Below are 17134 nucleotides of genomic sequence, written 5' to 3' on the forward strand. Positions count from 1 at the left end.
TGCAGCCTATGCTGTCGCCGGCGACTCACGGCAGCCCAGCTCCAAGTTGAGCTGTTGTTCAGCATCTTAGCTGTAGAGGGCAGTGTCACTGGCCCTCATATGTGGGATTCGAACTGGAGCCCTCTGGCATCCCATGCCAGCTCTTAACCAACACGCCACTTGGCTGGCTAAATATTTATTTTTAAATTAAAGAAAATTGAAACAGGTATTACAAAATGTTAAGATTTGCTGGGAGTTGTATGGAAGGTACGCAAACAGTTTCTTTTATTATTTCTACATTTTTCTATATATCTGAAAATGTCAAAAGAATGAAAGAAATATAGCAAAGTAAAAGGTAGATAGTATGAAACTCAGAACAAAAAATAGTATACTCAAAGACAGTTATGATGAATGCCTAAATTAAGGTAATGGCATAGGGAGTACAAAAGGTAAAATTTTAAAACAATAAGACTTGGTAACTTATAATATATATAAAGCATTAATAGAAAATTGTTCTAAGATTTCAAGTCTAAGAGTCTGAGGGAACTGATAGAGCATACTGAATGACAAGGGGTGCAAATATGATTTTAGAGAGTTGAATGCAGTAAGGAGATAAAAATGTCTACCAGGGGGTTTGAACAATAAGATTTGACTTTGTGGAAGAGATCATGTATGAACCAGAGGGGAAAAATGCAATGCTATAGTTAGTTGCACACCAAAAACAAAAGCTAAAAAGAAAGAAAAAACAGAAAAGAAAAGAAACAGTGGGAGGAAGGAAGGAAGGAAGGAAGGAAGGAAGGAAGGAAGGAAGGAAGGAAGGAAGGAAGGAAGGAAGGAAAGGAAACAAGAAGCAAACAAATGAGAGAACAAAGAAATAGACTGAAGAACCTGAATCCAAAGTGCCACAGCACTGAAGGGAATATTTTCAGGAAAGAAGAACAGAGCTAAAAATTTGAAATGGAACCCAAATGATCATGGGGAAAAGAAATAGAATTATTTTGTTAAAGTACTTTGTTACAGTATGGTTTATATATGAATATTTGTTTCTTGTTTATGAAATTTCACTTAATACCAGGTCTTCAGGGAGTAAAACATTGTTGAAAGAAATTAAGGGAAATCTAAGTAAATTGAAAGGCTTTTCATGTTAACAGGCAGATTTAATATTGTTTAGATGACAACTCTTCCCAAATTGAACTGCGGATTCAATGCAATTCCACACAAACGCATAACTATCTTATTTACAGAAACCGACTAATCTTGAAGTTCATATGAAAGAAATTACAAGAGATCTAGACTCGCCAAAAAAAATATGGAAAAGGCAGAGCAAAATTTGATAATTCATACTTCATATTGTCAAAATCTACAAACTTATAGTAATCAAGACAGTGTAGTACTGGCATGAGAACAGACATAAAGATCAATATAATAGACATGAGAGTCTAGAAGTAAATCCTTATATTTATGGTCAATTGATTTTGAAAAGGTGCCAAGACAATCCAAGAGAGAAAGAATAATATTTGTAATGAGTGGTGCTGCAACAAGGGGATATACACATGTAAAAAAATGGATGTGGAACTCAACCTCACACTACATGCAAAATTAATTCAAAATTAATCAGAAACTTAAATATGAGTTAACCCTATAAAACTGATAGAAAAAATAGGAGTGAAACTTTGTGACCTTGGGTTAAGCAACATTTTCTTAGATACAATACCAAAAGAAAAAGATAAATTAGACTTTATCAAAATTAAACTTTTTTCTTTCAAAGGACATAAGAAAGTAAACAGAGAATGGAGACAATGGGAGAAAACATTTACAAATCAACTATCTGATAATATTGTATCCAAAATATGTAAAGTATTTAGCAACACAATAAGCAGGCAAATAATCCATTTTAAAAGGGATAAAAGCTTTCAACTGATATTTCTCAAAGGAGATACTAAAAATAGTCATTATGCACATGAAAAGATGCTGAACACAATTAGCTATTAGAAAATTCCAAATCAAAACCACAATAGATGTAAACTCACACTCATAATATGACTAAAACAATCAAAATAGAAAATAATGTGTTGACAAGGATGTGAAGAAACCACAACTGTCATATATTGCTTGAGATTATAAAACGATGCAGCCACTTAGCAAAAGAAAAATTGCCAGTTCCTTCAAATGTTAAACATAGAACATGAATATTCATGGAAGCATTATTTATAATAGCTGAAACATAGAAACAACTCAAATGTCTCTCATCTGAAAAATGTTGATAAAGTATGGTTTATCTATACAATGGAATACCATTCAGCAATAAAAAAAGATAAAATACTGATACATGCTGTAACTTGGATGAATCTTAAAAACATTATGCTAAGTAAAAGAAGCCAATCATAAAATGTCATATATTACATAATTATTTTTATGTGAAATATCAGACTAAGCAAAATCTGTAGAGAAAAAAGTAGATCAGTTTGACAGAAATGGATTAATGGTTTCAAAGAATTGAAGAGGAGGAAATAGAAATTGATGGCTAATGGCTATGGGGGTTTCTTTTTGGTGTTTTGAAAATGTTTTAACATTAGATAGTTTTGTAAGTTGTAAAACTCTATGAATATACTAAAAAACACTTTAAACAACTACTAATACTGTTTTAAATACATGAATATTATGGTAAGTGAATTTTATTTCAACAAGGTGTTTTTAAATGATCCTAAAATAATAATAATAATAATAATAATAATAATAATAATAATAAAGCCCTGATACAGGTCTTATAACTTCCACCTTCCTTATATAGAGTTCAGCTGAGGTGTCAGTTAATTGCAAAGGTCAGCGCCTACATTTTCAATGCTTCTTAACTCTAGTTTTCTTTATTTATTAAAAATTTGACATCCCGGATCAATAATTATCTTGCTATTATTATTTAGGAAGCAGTTAAATATAGTTCTACTTTGGGAAAAAAATAGCAAGTCCAGTACCCCCATGAGCTCCTTTATAATTTACCATAATAATGTCATATTTTAAGAGTGTTATCAGAGAGAAAATAAAAATAAAATTTATAAATATAGACAATCAAGATTTAAAATTAACACTCTTTGCAAGTAATATTTTTACTTAAAATAACAAATTTTAGTGAGATGCTTAGAAACATAATAAATACAAAATATATGTTCTTTGAATAATGTCAACCAAAAGGGTAAGATATATAATATTGCAGTAAAACAATAAATTATTTAACAATAAATACATTATAAATATGAATATTAATATGAATAAAATAGCATTTCACTGGAATACCTAAGAGAAGCTTAAAACCTGGGGACATGTATCATTCTGGTAATGAACTTAATGTTGAAGTAATAAAAATTGTTTACAAAGTAGGTAAATTAAGATAATTATAATCAAAATTCCAAAGATACCCCTTTGAAGACCTCAAATTCAGTGTATTTTATGTTTTAAAAACATCAAAAACACACACACAATGACAAGCAGAGCATAAGAAACATCAAATAAACCCTTGTTACTCGTGGTAGCACATAGACAATAAAATGTGCTAGCGTTTAATGAGTTTGTCTCATACTTTCTCTTCCCCTTTCCTCCATGACTTTTAAAAAATATATGTAACCAGATAATTTAAAAGTTTGCCAATCGAAAGGCAACTAAGTAATTAAATGTGTTGCTCTCTAGGATTCTGAAAATTAAGTGCATTCCTTATACTTAAAGTGTAATGATTAAGGATAAGGAGGTAGATACAGAGGAAACACAAATATATAAAATAAATAAGTATTTCTGAACACATCGCACACTTCTCTTGGCATAGGAATCTCAGTATAATTCAGATCACGTAATCATCTTCAACTGAAAACTATAATCCTTGTCTTTTTTATTACTAGTCTATAGAAAATCATTTGTGTCTTAGACCAAATGATGCTATTATCATCAGATAGATGATAGATAGTAGATGATAGATGATAGATAGATGATAGATGATAGATAGATAGATAATAGACAGATGGACAGATAGAAAAATAATTATGAGAAATACAAAATGCATACATCTCTAAAATTCTAAAGTTTTGCAATTGTAATAATTGAGGTTTGGCTTGCAGCAATAAGTTCAAAGATTAAGTGTTCTTAAGAACATGATACACTACTTGACCTCTAATTTAGTATCATATTCATATCCAAATTATTTAAATTACACACTTTTAACTCAAATTAATCTAAGTACTTTTATTTAAAACAGTGCAAATCAATAGTTTTCAAGTGTGTGAATTTTAACAAAAAATTGTTTAAAATAACATAAAATAAGATCCCCTAAACTTTTGCTTTATGTCCTCAGATATGTGTATTTGATGGACTATATCAGAATAAACATAAGAGCAGACTCCTAGAAACTCCCCATGTTAGCTATGGGAGTAAAATAATTCACACTTAAAGCAATGCAATTGTAGAGAATTATTAAAGAGAATGCCTCATCAACATAAAAGCTATTTCCTTGAGAAGCTATTTAGAGATAAAATGTGACATAAAAGATGAATAAAACAAAAGCATAGAGTCATCATGAGAAGACACAATTTCGTTAGATTGCATTTGACTTTGGGTTAGGAATTAATTTTACCAAGCATTTTAAACTTTGGAAGAAAGGGATTGAAGGGAATAAACATCATGCTAGGAACACTATACAATTTTTGTGCAAACTCTTAAAATGGAATTTAACTTTGCAGTTCATTGTGTGCAAACATGAGCAATGATCCACAAGAGATTTTTGAAGTCAATATACTGATAGTGTTATTGATCCTTTTGCTCTCCTGTGAATAAGTACCGGTTTGTCCCCTGCCATGTAACTGTCCCACATATGTTATTGAGTTACTTGCAATTTTTCAAAGGAAAAGGAAGTTATTTTACCTCTCTTTCCAGGAAGAAATGAGGAGCTTCTTAAGTTACATTTTTTTCTTGTTGTATTCTACTTAGAGAGAACTGAGAACTAAAACTAAACAGCTATAATATTCTTTACTTAGTTACGTCCTTTCCTTCTTTGTGTTATGTATGAAAAACAGGGTCCTGGATAAGTGTCTGCATTTCACAGTTTTCTATTTGATTTTTCTCTTCTACATCTGGTCTGGATGTCGATTTCCCTAACACTTTCTGGCAGGTTCTAACTTGTAAGTTGCCTTCCTAGTGAGAGAAATGAAGTCAATCATTTCTTGATCTGCCAAAGCATTTATTATTTTAAACAAATCTAACCCATTTTCACCACCTTGAGTAGGATAATTCCATCTTTAAGGCATTTTTCTGTATGGTCAACATCACACACAGACCCAGACTCTATTGTAGGCTAGTGTGATTTTTATTTGATTTCTCATGTATTTTGTGGTTTTCCTGAAACCCTATCTTCATAAACTCCCTTTACAGTTACAGGCTATGAATTCTTTTCCAACTGAAAAAGAAAGCATACTTATTTCCATAACCTAGCCATGTTGAAAATGTCCAAAATTTATGTAACTACCTATTATATTCAGAACATTAAAAGGAATTCCTATGATTGCTTTTATTAATTACTTCATACTATCGCAAAAAAAGAAAAGTGTCTCTCATTATTTCTTGTGGTTTGAATTATGTCTCACTTGTTACCTTTTCCCAAGCTCTCTTGTTCCTGTCAATCCTCTTTGACCCAGTGGCAATTAAAATACTTTTCTTTGCCTTTTTTTTTTAAATTTCGTATTTTAAAGCAGGAGTCAAAAACTTTTTTCTATAAAGGGCAAGATAATAAATATTTGAGACTTTGTGGAGAATGTGATCTCTGTCACAACTAGTCAACTTTGCTATTATATTGTACATGCCATCATAGACATAGCAAATCAGTGTGGCAAAGATCCAGAAAAACTGAAAAAACAAACAAAGATACAAACAAACAAACAAAAAACAAACCCAGAGGGCATGATTTGGGCTATGGGTTGTAGTTTATTGCTTTAAAACATTTAAATGTGCAATATGGCATCTAATATGTCATTTTAAGGATGTGTTCAACTACAAACAAAGAACTGTATACACCAGTTTTCAAAAGAGAGAACTTTACATCTCTCAAAAGGTCTAAATTAACAAAAATTTTTTTCCTCACACAGGATAACATTCAGAAGAGGTTTATCAGTAATTCTACATGGGCCCCAAATTTCATTGCATATGCACATCTCTTGTTCCACTTCCTAAATCATAGCAATGGCACTTTGCCCTTCTGAGCACAAAATGGATTCTGTAGCTCAAGGCATCATGTCTACTTTTTATGTAGAAAGGAGGTGGAAAAGTCAAGAGCATAGTGAAAAACCTTGTCTAGTTGAAGGTGACCACTTTTTAAAAGTACTTCCCATTATCTCTAATTAACAATATCTGTTTACATACAAGAACTGAATCACATGGTGCCTATTATTGCAAAAAAGTACTTCAATTCTTTTATTAAATGAATTAATACTTTGAGTCCTTATTTTTTATAGTTAAAAGAAGAAAATGTATGTTAGGTATGCAGGTAGCAAGGAGTGCTGCACTTCTTCCAAAAAAGTAACTCTCTTCTCCAAGTAAAACAGCTTACAGGGCTGGCTGAGTGGCTCAGTTGGTTAAGAGCTCGCTCAAGAGTTTGAGCTCTGAGCAACAGCGGTTCGAGTCAGCCCGGGCTGAGCAGTCGCTGAGCTGCCAACAGGTGGCAGGATGGCTCAGCTAAAAAAAAAACCAAAAAAAAACAGCTTACTCTCTTGCATTTCTTGCACATTCCCACAGTTTCTAATCAGACATGAACTTCAAAACTACTTTCTTAAACCAGTCTTATTTTCAGAGTATCTGAATATATCTGGTCTTTAGAGGCAGCCTATGCCAGTATAGGATTTCTTATTTTTAAAATTTATAATAGTTTTTAATGTTATCATTTTCTTCACCCTGTTGCTGGAGGCTCACTGGAATGTCCAGGAAAGAACTCAACCCGGAGCAGCAGTAATTCTCAAGAGCAAGACAGGTACTGGGGAGCCAAAGAGATTTATTGAAAGTATACACTTGAGAGGGAAGTGCTGGGAACTCAGAGACTGAGTCACTTCAAGGAAGCCCTGACCAGGTGTATTTATTTATACCTGAAGTTGAGGATGTCTCGGTTGACTTGGCTGGCCAGTTTTCTCCCAGCAGGTGGGATCATCAGTTTTCTGCTCTGTCTTCCTTATTTGGCTCCTCTGGAGCCAAATTCACAGTGTCATATGCATGCTGGGAGTCCTAGTAACTGCAATGTAAATGAGATTATAATGACATTGAAATTAGTTAAAGGTCAGGTCCCAGTCACAGGGATTATGACATCCAGTTGAGCTGATTCTTGTTTTTCTCCAGCTTCAGGTGCTGGATACAGTCACTTGTTACTTGTGTAACCAGTGAGGTGCCTCACATTGTACCCTGGAGGTGGTTGTTAATTTCCTAGGCTACCTATCCTACCTCAACTCAATGACAAAGATGAATATTCCTCTCATTTATGAGCGGTCTCCTTTGCTCTTTTCAATTTACTGATAAAATAATCTACGCACTAATAGTGGTCTATATTCGGGGTCATGGAAATCTGCAAACATAGGTGCATATAAAGTGCAGTCCAGAGCCTATTGATGTTGTATATCGGGCAAAAGGAGTACAGCAAACTTTATAGTTTCCTTCTTTACTTTGAATATAGATCAAACTTGATAAAGAAAAACAGAATTTGAGGTAACCAAAATAAATCTGTCCACTCATATAATTACTATTCATCTGCAAGTCCCCAAACTTTTAAATTTTGATTTGTAACCCTGTTAAAAATTATTTGGAGAATTGGTTTAATTTTATCCTACTGGATAAGATGGTGGATAAGGTTTAGGAGGGGATTAGCAAGTAGTGAAATACCTTCTATATGCTAAATCTGAGATACACATACACAGAGATATTATATGTTTCAAGAGGAACTTCACTTAGATTTAAAACAGCTTCTATTTTTAAAAAGTCAAATTCAGCTCAGCATCTACTGTTATATAGGTGGTACAGGCAGAATTTGTGTTTTAAAGATTAACCTTTGGGCTTTTGCCTATTACATCATCCAATAACTGAAAATATGGGCATATAACTGCCACAAACAGAGAAACCAATCAGAGCACATCTGGTAGGCAGATATTAGCATGGAACCATTGGTTTTCTCCTCTTTTGGGAAACCACCCAAACTCATCAGGTAAAAAAAGAAATAATAAAGAAAAAAAAGCATGTTAATGAAACAAGGTGATAGATAAAATCATCAAACAGCAAAAATGATTAGAAGGTCCACTACTGGTTTCAAAAGCAATAGTAATCAACCAGAGAAAAACAAGGGTTTGTAAAGAGAATATTACACACATACAGATTTCAGAAAAAGTCATCAAAGTATGTTTCTAGGTAGCAAGGCACATACCTTGAAATAAAAAAGATTAAACTCTCTCCTTGAAACACCAGGCTGATAATCAAAATCTTTCATAAACCCACTTGGGTTTTTGAGAATCAGAGTACATATGGATAAATGAGCAGCCTCATATAAAATCCACATTTGTAGTTTGGTTCTGGGGTAGGCATGGACATACAGATCATAACAACAGAATAGAGTTGAGATGTAAATGTAATTTATAATTAATGTATAAAATGTTCCCTTTTAAATCGGTGAGGACGTCATAATTTGTATAAGAAATTTTGTTAGATAAACAAAGTAGCTATTTCAGGGAAAAGTGTAAATTTGCATCTTTACCTCACACTAAACACCAGGATAAATTCTGATGGGTCAAAGTGGACTATAAAATCTAACTCCATAATAATATTTGAAGAAACAATGGGAGCTGTGGGAAAGAAAATCAAGAAAAAACCATGGCACAAAGTACCGTATTGCCCCATGTATAAGAAGCACCCTTTTTCAAAAAATTTGGGGTCTAAAAACTGGTGCGTCTTATACAATGGTTGTAGTTTTTTGTTTTTTTTTTACTTTTTTTTATTGTTAGTTTCAGGTGTACAGAACAATGCAATAGTTACCCTTTTCACCCTCACAAAGTAACAACCCCCCTCCCCCCATCCACTGCCCTTTTTGCGCTTGTTTTTGCCCTTATTATTGTAGTTTTTTTTTTACTTGCATTTTCCGCTTTTTCACACTTGTTGTCTTTGCGCTCATTGTTTCGCACTTGTTATCAGCATATTACTGTAGGTTACATTTTGCCACTTTCTGCCCAGAAATGGCACAGAAAAGATTTTCGTACAGTGCTGAATCCAAATTAAAAGTGATCCAGTTTGCAAAAGTGAATGGAAATCGTGCTGCTGAATGTAAGTTTGGTCCTCCTTCAACTGAGAAAACAATCTCAGACTGGCCATGGGAAGAAGAAACCCTACTGAAAATGCCATGGCAGAAGAAGGCCATGAGAGGCAAGTCAGCAAAATGGCCTGATTTAGAGAGGGAATTGAAGATATGGATTGAAGAGCAAAGGGCAATTGGAATTCCTGTGTCCACAAAGATGGTTCAGCATGAGGCAAGAAGAATTGCTGAAGAAAAAGAAGTTACTGATTTCAAAGGAGGACACAACTGGTGCTTCAGGTTCATGAAATGGAATGGACTAAGTATGCATACACACACCAGACTTGCCCAAAAGATGCCTGAAAGCTATGAACAGAAGGTCCTTGAATTTCATCGATTGTCATTCAATGTCAGAAGACACATCAGTTTGAGTTGGGACAGATTGCAAATATGGATGAAGTCCCCCTTCAATTTGATGTCCCAAGTAACAGAACTATTCATAAGAAGAGGGTAAAAACTGTAACTATGAAGACAAGTGGACATGAATAGAGCCATTAGACAGTTGTTCTAGCTTGTTGTGCAGACGGAACCAAGCTGCCTCCTATGCTTTTTTTCAAATGCAAAACAATGCCAAAAGAAGACATTCCTCGAAGAGTGATTATCCACGTTCATGACAAGGGTTGGATGGATCAGGATAGGGTGAAGATCCGGTTTGAGAAAGTTTGGAGCAGGAGACCCAGTGGGCTCTTACACAAACCTACCCTATTGGTGCTTGATCAGTTCAGGGCACACATACCAACAAACACAAAGAAGATTGCTGCAGAGCAAAAAACAAAACTTGCCATCATACCTGGAGGCTTGACATCTCAGCTCCAACCACCTGATGTCAGCATTAACAAACCCTTCAAAGCTTCCATAAGAGACAAATGAAACCAATGGATGAAGTCTTCTGGGAACAACTTGACAACAGCAGGAAGAGTAAAGAAACCAACTATAGGAGAAGTTTGTACCTGGGCGAAAAGATCCTGGGATAATATCAAGATTTAGATCATTATCAAGTCATTTAAGAAGTGTGGCATTTCAAATGCCATAGATGGAATTGAGGATGAGGCAATATATGAAGACAGTGATTCGTCATCAGACACAGATGAGGACAAGCTAATGGTTGGGAGTTTTGACAGCGATGAGGAGTTGTATGAATTTTATGATGAATCAAACTTGAGTTCAATAACTTTATGTAATACATTTTTTTTTCAAATTTCGGGCCCCCAAATTAAGGTGCATCTTGTACATGGGGAAATATGGTATAACACAAAAGTCAGAAATCATAGAAGATAAGACTGATAAATATGAGTAAATAAAAAAATATTTAAAGCATTGCAAAACCCACCACATACAAAGTAAAAAGACAATAAATTGGAAAAATATGGCAATATATCATCAATAAAAAAATAATACCTTTGATATATTGAATATTCTTACAAATTTATTATATGAATACCCAAGAGAGAATTGGCACAGGGTAGTTCAGATAAAAGGGAGCATAAATGCTTCTTACAAATACAGAAAGAAGCTCAACCTCAATTCTGATGAGAAAAATGCAATTTAAACTATATTAAGATAACAAATCCTTTTACTGGATTGACAAAGTTTCTTTTGAAAGTAATACTGTTTTTCAAGGGTGTAGAGAAATAAGTACAGTGATCTTAGTTAAGAGAGTAAATTGGTGCAGTCTCTATGGTAAGAAATCTGGTAGGATCTATCAAACCTACAAATGCAAATTTTTTTACCTGGCAATTCCATTTCTAGAAATTTATTCTGGAAATATATTTATACTTGTGTGGAATTATATATTATAACTATGTTTTTTGTTACCACAAAATTTGGAAATAATTTAAATAATAATTTATGGGACTGGTTAAATAAATCATATACAGCCATACTATGTGCTATTTAAAAAATAAGAAAACTGTTTATGAGTTGATAAAGAACCAACGTGTGTGTGTGTGTGTGTGTGTATTTAAAGAAAAAGCACAATGCAGAAGTGTGTCATAGTAAGCAATATTTTTTAGAAACAAAGGTGGGAAAATTATACATATATACTTGTGTATGTTTTGTGTTTGAATTTACATAAAATTTCTCTGATAGTGTAAAAAACTCTATTGGCATAATGGCATTATTTACTTCCATGAAGGGTAACTGGATAATGGGGGAATGGGGGTGAGTGGCTGATATTTTAGTGCTAATATGTTCGAACCTTTAGAATTGTGAACCAAGGGAACAGATCATCTCTTCCAAAATATATAAATAAAGTATTATTTTATAAACATTAAAAAAATGCTTCAGACAGACAAAAAGAAGCCACCTGAGCTGTTTAATATTGCCTAGCCATGCATTGGCCTGTGCTGCCTAGTCTGTTTATTGCAAAAAAGACCGCAGGAAGGAGTCCTTTGAGCTTCCACCCATGTATGTGATTAGGCTATGACGAGGGGTGGTGTCAGTGGGTAGTGAGAAGCCTGTCCTTTTCATCTCAGATGAGTCAGGAAACAGCATGGGTGTCATTTGCAGTTTCAGGCACTATAAAGATTCAGCTTATTCAGAAAGGCCAGGCTCTCATTCAATATCTACACACAAGAGAGCTAGAAATTCTGATTTTTATGAAAACTGAATTTTAATACACAGTAACTCAACTGACAAATAGGAATGAGTGAATGTCATGTTCTTACAACTAAGATCTGCAATTCTCTTTACTAGAGCAAGTAAAGTGATAAGGGAGGGTTAGAGGAAAAGTATTCTTTTTAATATTCATCAAAAGGGGGAGAGGGAACAAAAAACCTCTTTTTCTACAGACCAAATCTAATATTAATTACTGGGTGTACAGACAGAAATAGAAATGTGCCTGGTCTCCCTCCATCAATAATATTTAATGTTACTAAGGAGATGATTGAGAAAAACATGAGCGTTTTTCTTGGTAGTGAATGCAAGGTTTTATAATAAATAAATATCTATAATAAATATCTATTAGGTTCCTTTTATAGTCTTAAAATTCCAATACTACACTAGAGAATTTCTTAGTCAGTTTTGGCTACAATCTTGGAATTAGAATGGGCTCCTCTAGCTTTAAAGTTCTGTCTTTAACCCCAATAAATGTTATTCTATCATAATTCTGATTTATGTCTGAGAGAACTTTCTTAGGCAAATCATGTTGTCAACATGGAACTCTCTTGTCTGTCTCCCTTCAACACTCTGCTGTTTCCTACCTGTTTACCATTTTTCCCCTTTGTGGGATCTTTCTTAAATATTTCTTCAAGTATGTGTCATGTATAATGTTTCCAGTACCTCTGCTTCAGGGATAATCTGTGAATATTCATCTTAACAGATTAACTATTTTCATTGTAGCATCTAAAGTATTCATTATCTTGGGCAGCCTCCAAACTCATTCATATGTATATTATACACTAAAGACAGAGATGCCAGGGCTTTCAGACCACATCTAATTGTTTACATAATTAATTGTTGGCCTAATTTATCAATTTACCTAATTACCAGCTAATATCTTATTATTTCTCTTTGTTCTTGACTTTTGATTTCCTCTGATTTTGACCTATCTTCTTTTTTTTTGATAATTTTTTTTCATTGTTCAAATACAGTTGACATATAATATTATATTAGTTTCTGGTGTACAACATAGTGATTAGATATTTATATAGCTTAAAATGTGATCACCCTGATAAATCTAGTACCCACCTGACACCATACATAGTTATTACGATATTATTGACTATATTCCTTATTTTATGCTTTACATTCCCATGACATTTTTAAATTATTAATTTGGACTTTTTAACCCTTCCCCTTTTTAACCCACCACTCCAAACCCCCCTCCTGCCTGGCAATCATCAAAATGTTCTCTGTATTTGTGAGTCTGTTTCTGTTTTGTTTGTTTTTTTATTTTGTTCTTCAGATTCCACATATAAAGTGAAGTCATATGGCATTTGTCTTTCACTGTCTGACTTACTCTACTCAGCCCAATACCCTCTAGGTCAGCGGTTCTCAACCCGTGGGTTGTGACCCCTTTGGAGGTCGAACGACCCTTTCACAGGGGTCGCCTAAGACCATTGGAAAATAAAAAGATATTTACATTACGATTCATAACAGTAGCAAAATTACAGTTATAGAGTAGCAACGGAAATAATTTTATGGTTGGGGGTCACCACAACATGAGGAACTGTATTAAGGGGTCGTGGCATTAGGAAGTTTGAGAACCGCTGCTCTAGATCCTTCCATGTTGTTGAAGATGGCAAGATTTCATTATTTTTATGGCTGAGTAATATTCCATTATATATATATATATATGTGTGTGTGTGTGTGTGTGTGTGTGTGTGTGTGTGTGTGTGTGTGTGTGTGTATGATCACCTCTTCTTAATCTATTCACCCATTGATGGACACCCAGGTTGCCTTTATATCTTGGCCATTGTAAATAATGCTGCAGTGAACATATGGATGCACATGTCCCTTCCAAGTAGTGTTTTGGGTTTCCTAGGATAAATACCCAGAGTCGGATTACTGGGTCCTTCTTTGTTTCTGATCATAAGCTTTGTTTTAAAATCTATTTTTTCTGGTGTAAGTATTGCTTTACCAGTTTTTTGTTTGTTTGTTTTGTTTTCATTTCCATTTATGTAAAATATATTTTTCTATCCCTTTACTTTCAGTCTGTGTGTGTCTTTCAATCTGAAGTGGATCGCTTATAGACAGCATTTGTATGAGTCCTGTTTTCTTCTCATATGGCTACCCTGTAGCTTTTGATTGAAAACCTTAATCCATTTAAATTTAAAGTAGTTATTGATAGGTATATACTTATTGCCATTTCACTATTCATGTTTGTCCTTTTATATTTTTCCCACTTCTTCTTTGTAAAGAAGTCCCTGTAATAATTCTTGTACTATTGGTTTAATGATGATGAACTCCTTTCATCTTTTCTTGTCTGGGAAGCTCTCTTTGTCTCCTTCAGTAGCAAATGATTTCCTTGCTGTGTAGAGTATCTTCATTGTAGGTCCTTGGTTTTCATCATTGAATATTTCATGCCAATCCTTTCTGACATGTAAAGTTCCTGTTGAGAAATAATCTGACAGTCTTATAGGAGCTCCCTTGTAGATAACTAACTGGTTTTCTTTTTCTGCTTTTAAGATTCTTTCTTTGACTTTAACTTAGCATTTTAATTATGATGTGTCTTTGTGTAGGCTTCTCGGGTTCATCTTGTTTGGGATTCTGCATTTTCTGGGCTTGTTTGTTTCCTTCACTAGGTTAGGAAACTTTTCTGTCATTATTCCTTCAACTCGATTTTCAATTCCTTGTTCTCTCTTTTCTCCTTCTGGTACCCCTATGATGAGAATGTTGATATTCTTGTTGTCCCAGAGGCCCCTTAAACTGTCATCATCTTTTGGGGGTTCTTTTTTATTTTTGCTGTTCTCATTGGGTGTTTTTAGTTGTATTATCTTCCAAATTGCTTTTTTGATCTTCTGCATTATATAATCCACTAGTGATTTCCTGTAATGTATTATTTATTTCATTTATTGTATTCTTCATTTCTGACTCATTCTTTCTTATGTTTTCTATCTCCATTTTTATGTTTCCTACCTCTTTGTTGAAGTTCTCCCTGAGGTCACTGAGCATCCTTATTACCAGTCTTTGGAATTCTGCATCTGAGAGATTGCTTGTCTCCTTTTTGTTTAGTTCTTTTTCTGGAGATTTGTTCTCTTCTCACATTTTGGGATGTTTCTTTTTTCCCCAATTTTGGCTGCCTCCTTGTGTTTTTTTTTTTTCTTTTTTCTGTGTATTAGGTAGAGCTGCTATGTTTCTTGCTCTTAGTAGAGTGGCCTTATATAGCACATGTTCTGTGGGGCTCAGTGGTACTATCTCCCTGGTAACCTGAGCCAGGACCTCCAGGTGTGTACCTTATGTGGGTTGTGTCTTCATTTTGTAGTTTAGCCTTGGTTGCTGTTGGTACATCAATGAAAGTGATTGACCCCATGCTGAGGGTTGTAAAGACTGGCTGTGACTACAGTAGAGGAGCTGTTGTGCAGAGGCTGATCCTATGGAGCAGGATTTACCTTAGCAGGGCTCTGGTGCCTGCCTTTTTCCCTTTTGGCGTGCCATCTTCAGAAGCAGCTGGCTGGTTCTCTGGCTTGGTCTGAAGCCAGCCACCAGGTGTGCTAGTCCTGAGGCTTCCTGGGAGGGTCCCTTCTGCAGCCTGTGCCCTGCCCTGGGCCACCTGGCATGAGACTCAAAGCAATCCATAGATGGCTATCACCCACATTAGACTTGGAGGTACCTCAAGAGGCCCAACCACTAACCGAGGCTGGCTGCCGTTAGTGCCAGGCTTGGAGCTGCTTAGCAAGTGGTACTGGGCATGCCAAGGCAAGATGCTCCTTGTTTGAGGTTTGTGAACCTCTCATAGATTTTAGGAAAGTCCAGAGCATGAGCCAAGACAGGCCATTTGTATAAAAAAGCCACTAGAAGCAGCTTGGATGTGCCGGAAAGCTGGGTGGGGCAGAGTCTCAGGGGATGACCAGGGTGAGGCAAATGAATGGTGTTAACCAGGTTGGTGGAGACTCAGGTATGGCATCTGCCTAATTCTGTATGTTGGGCCAGGGGAAGGATCAACAAAGAAACATTGGATTCTGCTAGCACTTTTGTCTATGAGAAAGCTGTCCCTCCAACCCTCTCCCTGAAGCCAGATAATTCAGTTCCCCCTGGGGCCTTTAGAGCTGTTGCCCCAGCACTGAAACTCAGAGTGAGTGAGTCCATCAGTGAGTAATTTCTTTCATGAACCCTTTAAGAGGAATACCTGTGACTCCAGTCACTCTCCATCTCTCTCAGCCTCAATCTCAGCTGTTTCTTTTTTTTTGTTTTTCACAGCCAGATGTTATAGGACATTTCTCCCCAGTACTGAAACCCTAGGCTTGGGAGCCTGGTGCAGGACAGGGACCCCTTGCTTCTCAGGGGGGACCTCTGCAGCCAAGATATCCCTCCTGGTTTTAACCTCCATATGTGGGTGTGGGACCAGCCTGTTTTGTGTCTCCACCACTTCTACCAGTGGTGATATATAGAGATATAGATATATAGATAGATATAGATATAGATATAGATATAGATATAGATATAGATATAGATAGATATAGATATATGTCAAAACTCAGTTGTACAATATCGGTACTCTCCATTATATTTATTTGCACTTCAATATGAGAGACAGAGAGAGAATGAGAATGAGAGACAGAGACAAGGGAGAGAAAGAGAAAGAGAAAGAGACGCTTCTGTCTCTCACATTTGCTTTCATTGCTTTGTGAGTATGTGATATCTGCAGCTGTGACACCATTTTATAACCATGAAAGGAATGAAGTAACATCCTGAGGAGGGCTAGAAAAAATAAATACATTAATGAATGAAAGAAACATGGATCTTTTTGGACATCATTTTTTCACTTAACCATTATTGAAATTAAAGAATTGTGTAACTCTTTTATTATGTGAGATAATAAATTCCTTTATTGTATAAGCAATTTTCAGTTGGGTTTTCATCTCTTAGACCTGAAAATATGCTAACTGATATAAGTGATATGAGATATATATGCATAGTAATATGTCTATCCACTACTATCATAAATATAGAAAGAACCACTTTAAAATAAAAAAATTATACAATGCTTCAATTTTATTTTATGGACTACAGTTCAATATGATTTAAGTTTCAAGAGGCATGAGTTTTTTTGCCTCTATACCAAAAACATATATACCAAACAAGAATAATAATTCTTTTTTTTAATTATTTTTTTTATTTTATTTTTTTATTGGTGAATTGGGGGGATGG

Source organism: Hipposideros armiger, unplaced genomic scaffold (assembly GCF_001890085.2).
Source record: "Hipposideros armiger isolate ML-2016 unplaced genomic scaffold, ASM189008v1 scaffold_452, whole genome shotgun sequence".
NCBI classification, from domain to species: domain Eukaryota; kingdom Metazoa; phylum Chordata; class Mammalia; order Chiroptera; family Hipposideridae; genus Hipposideros; species Hipposideros armiger.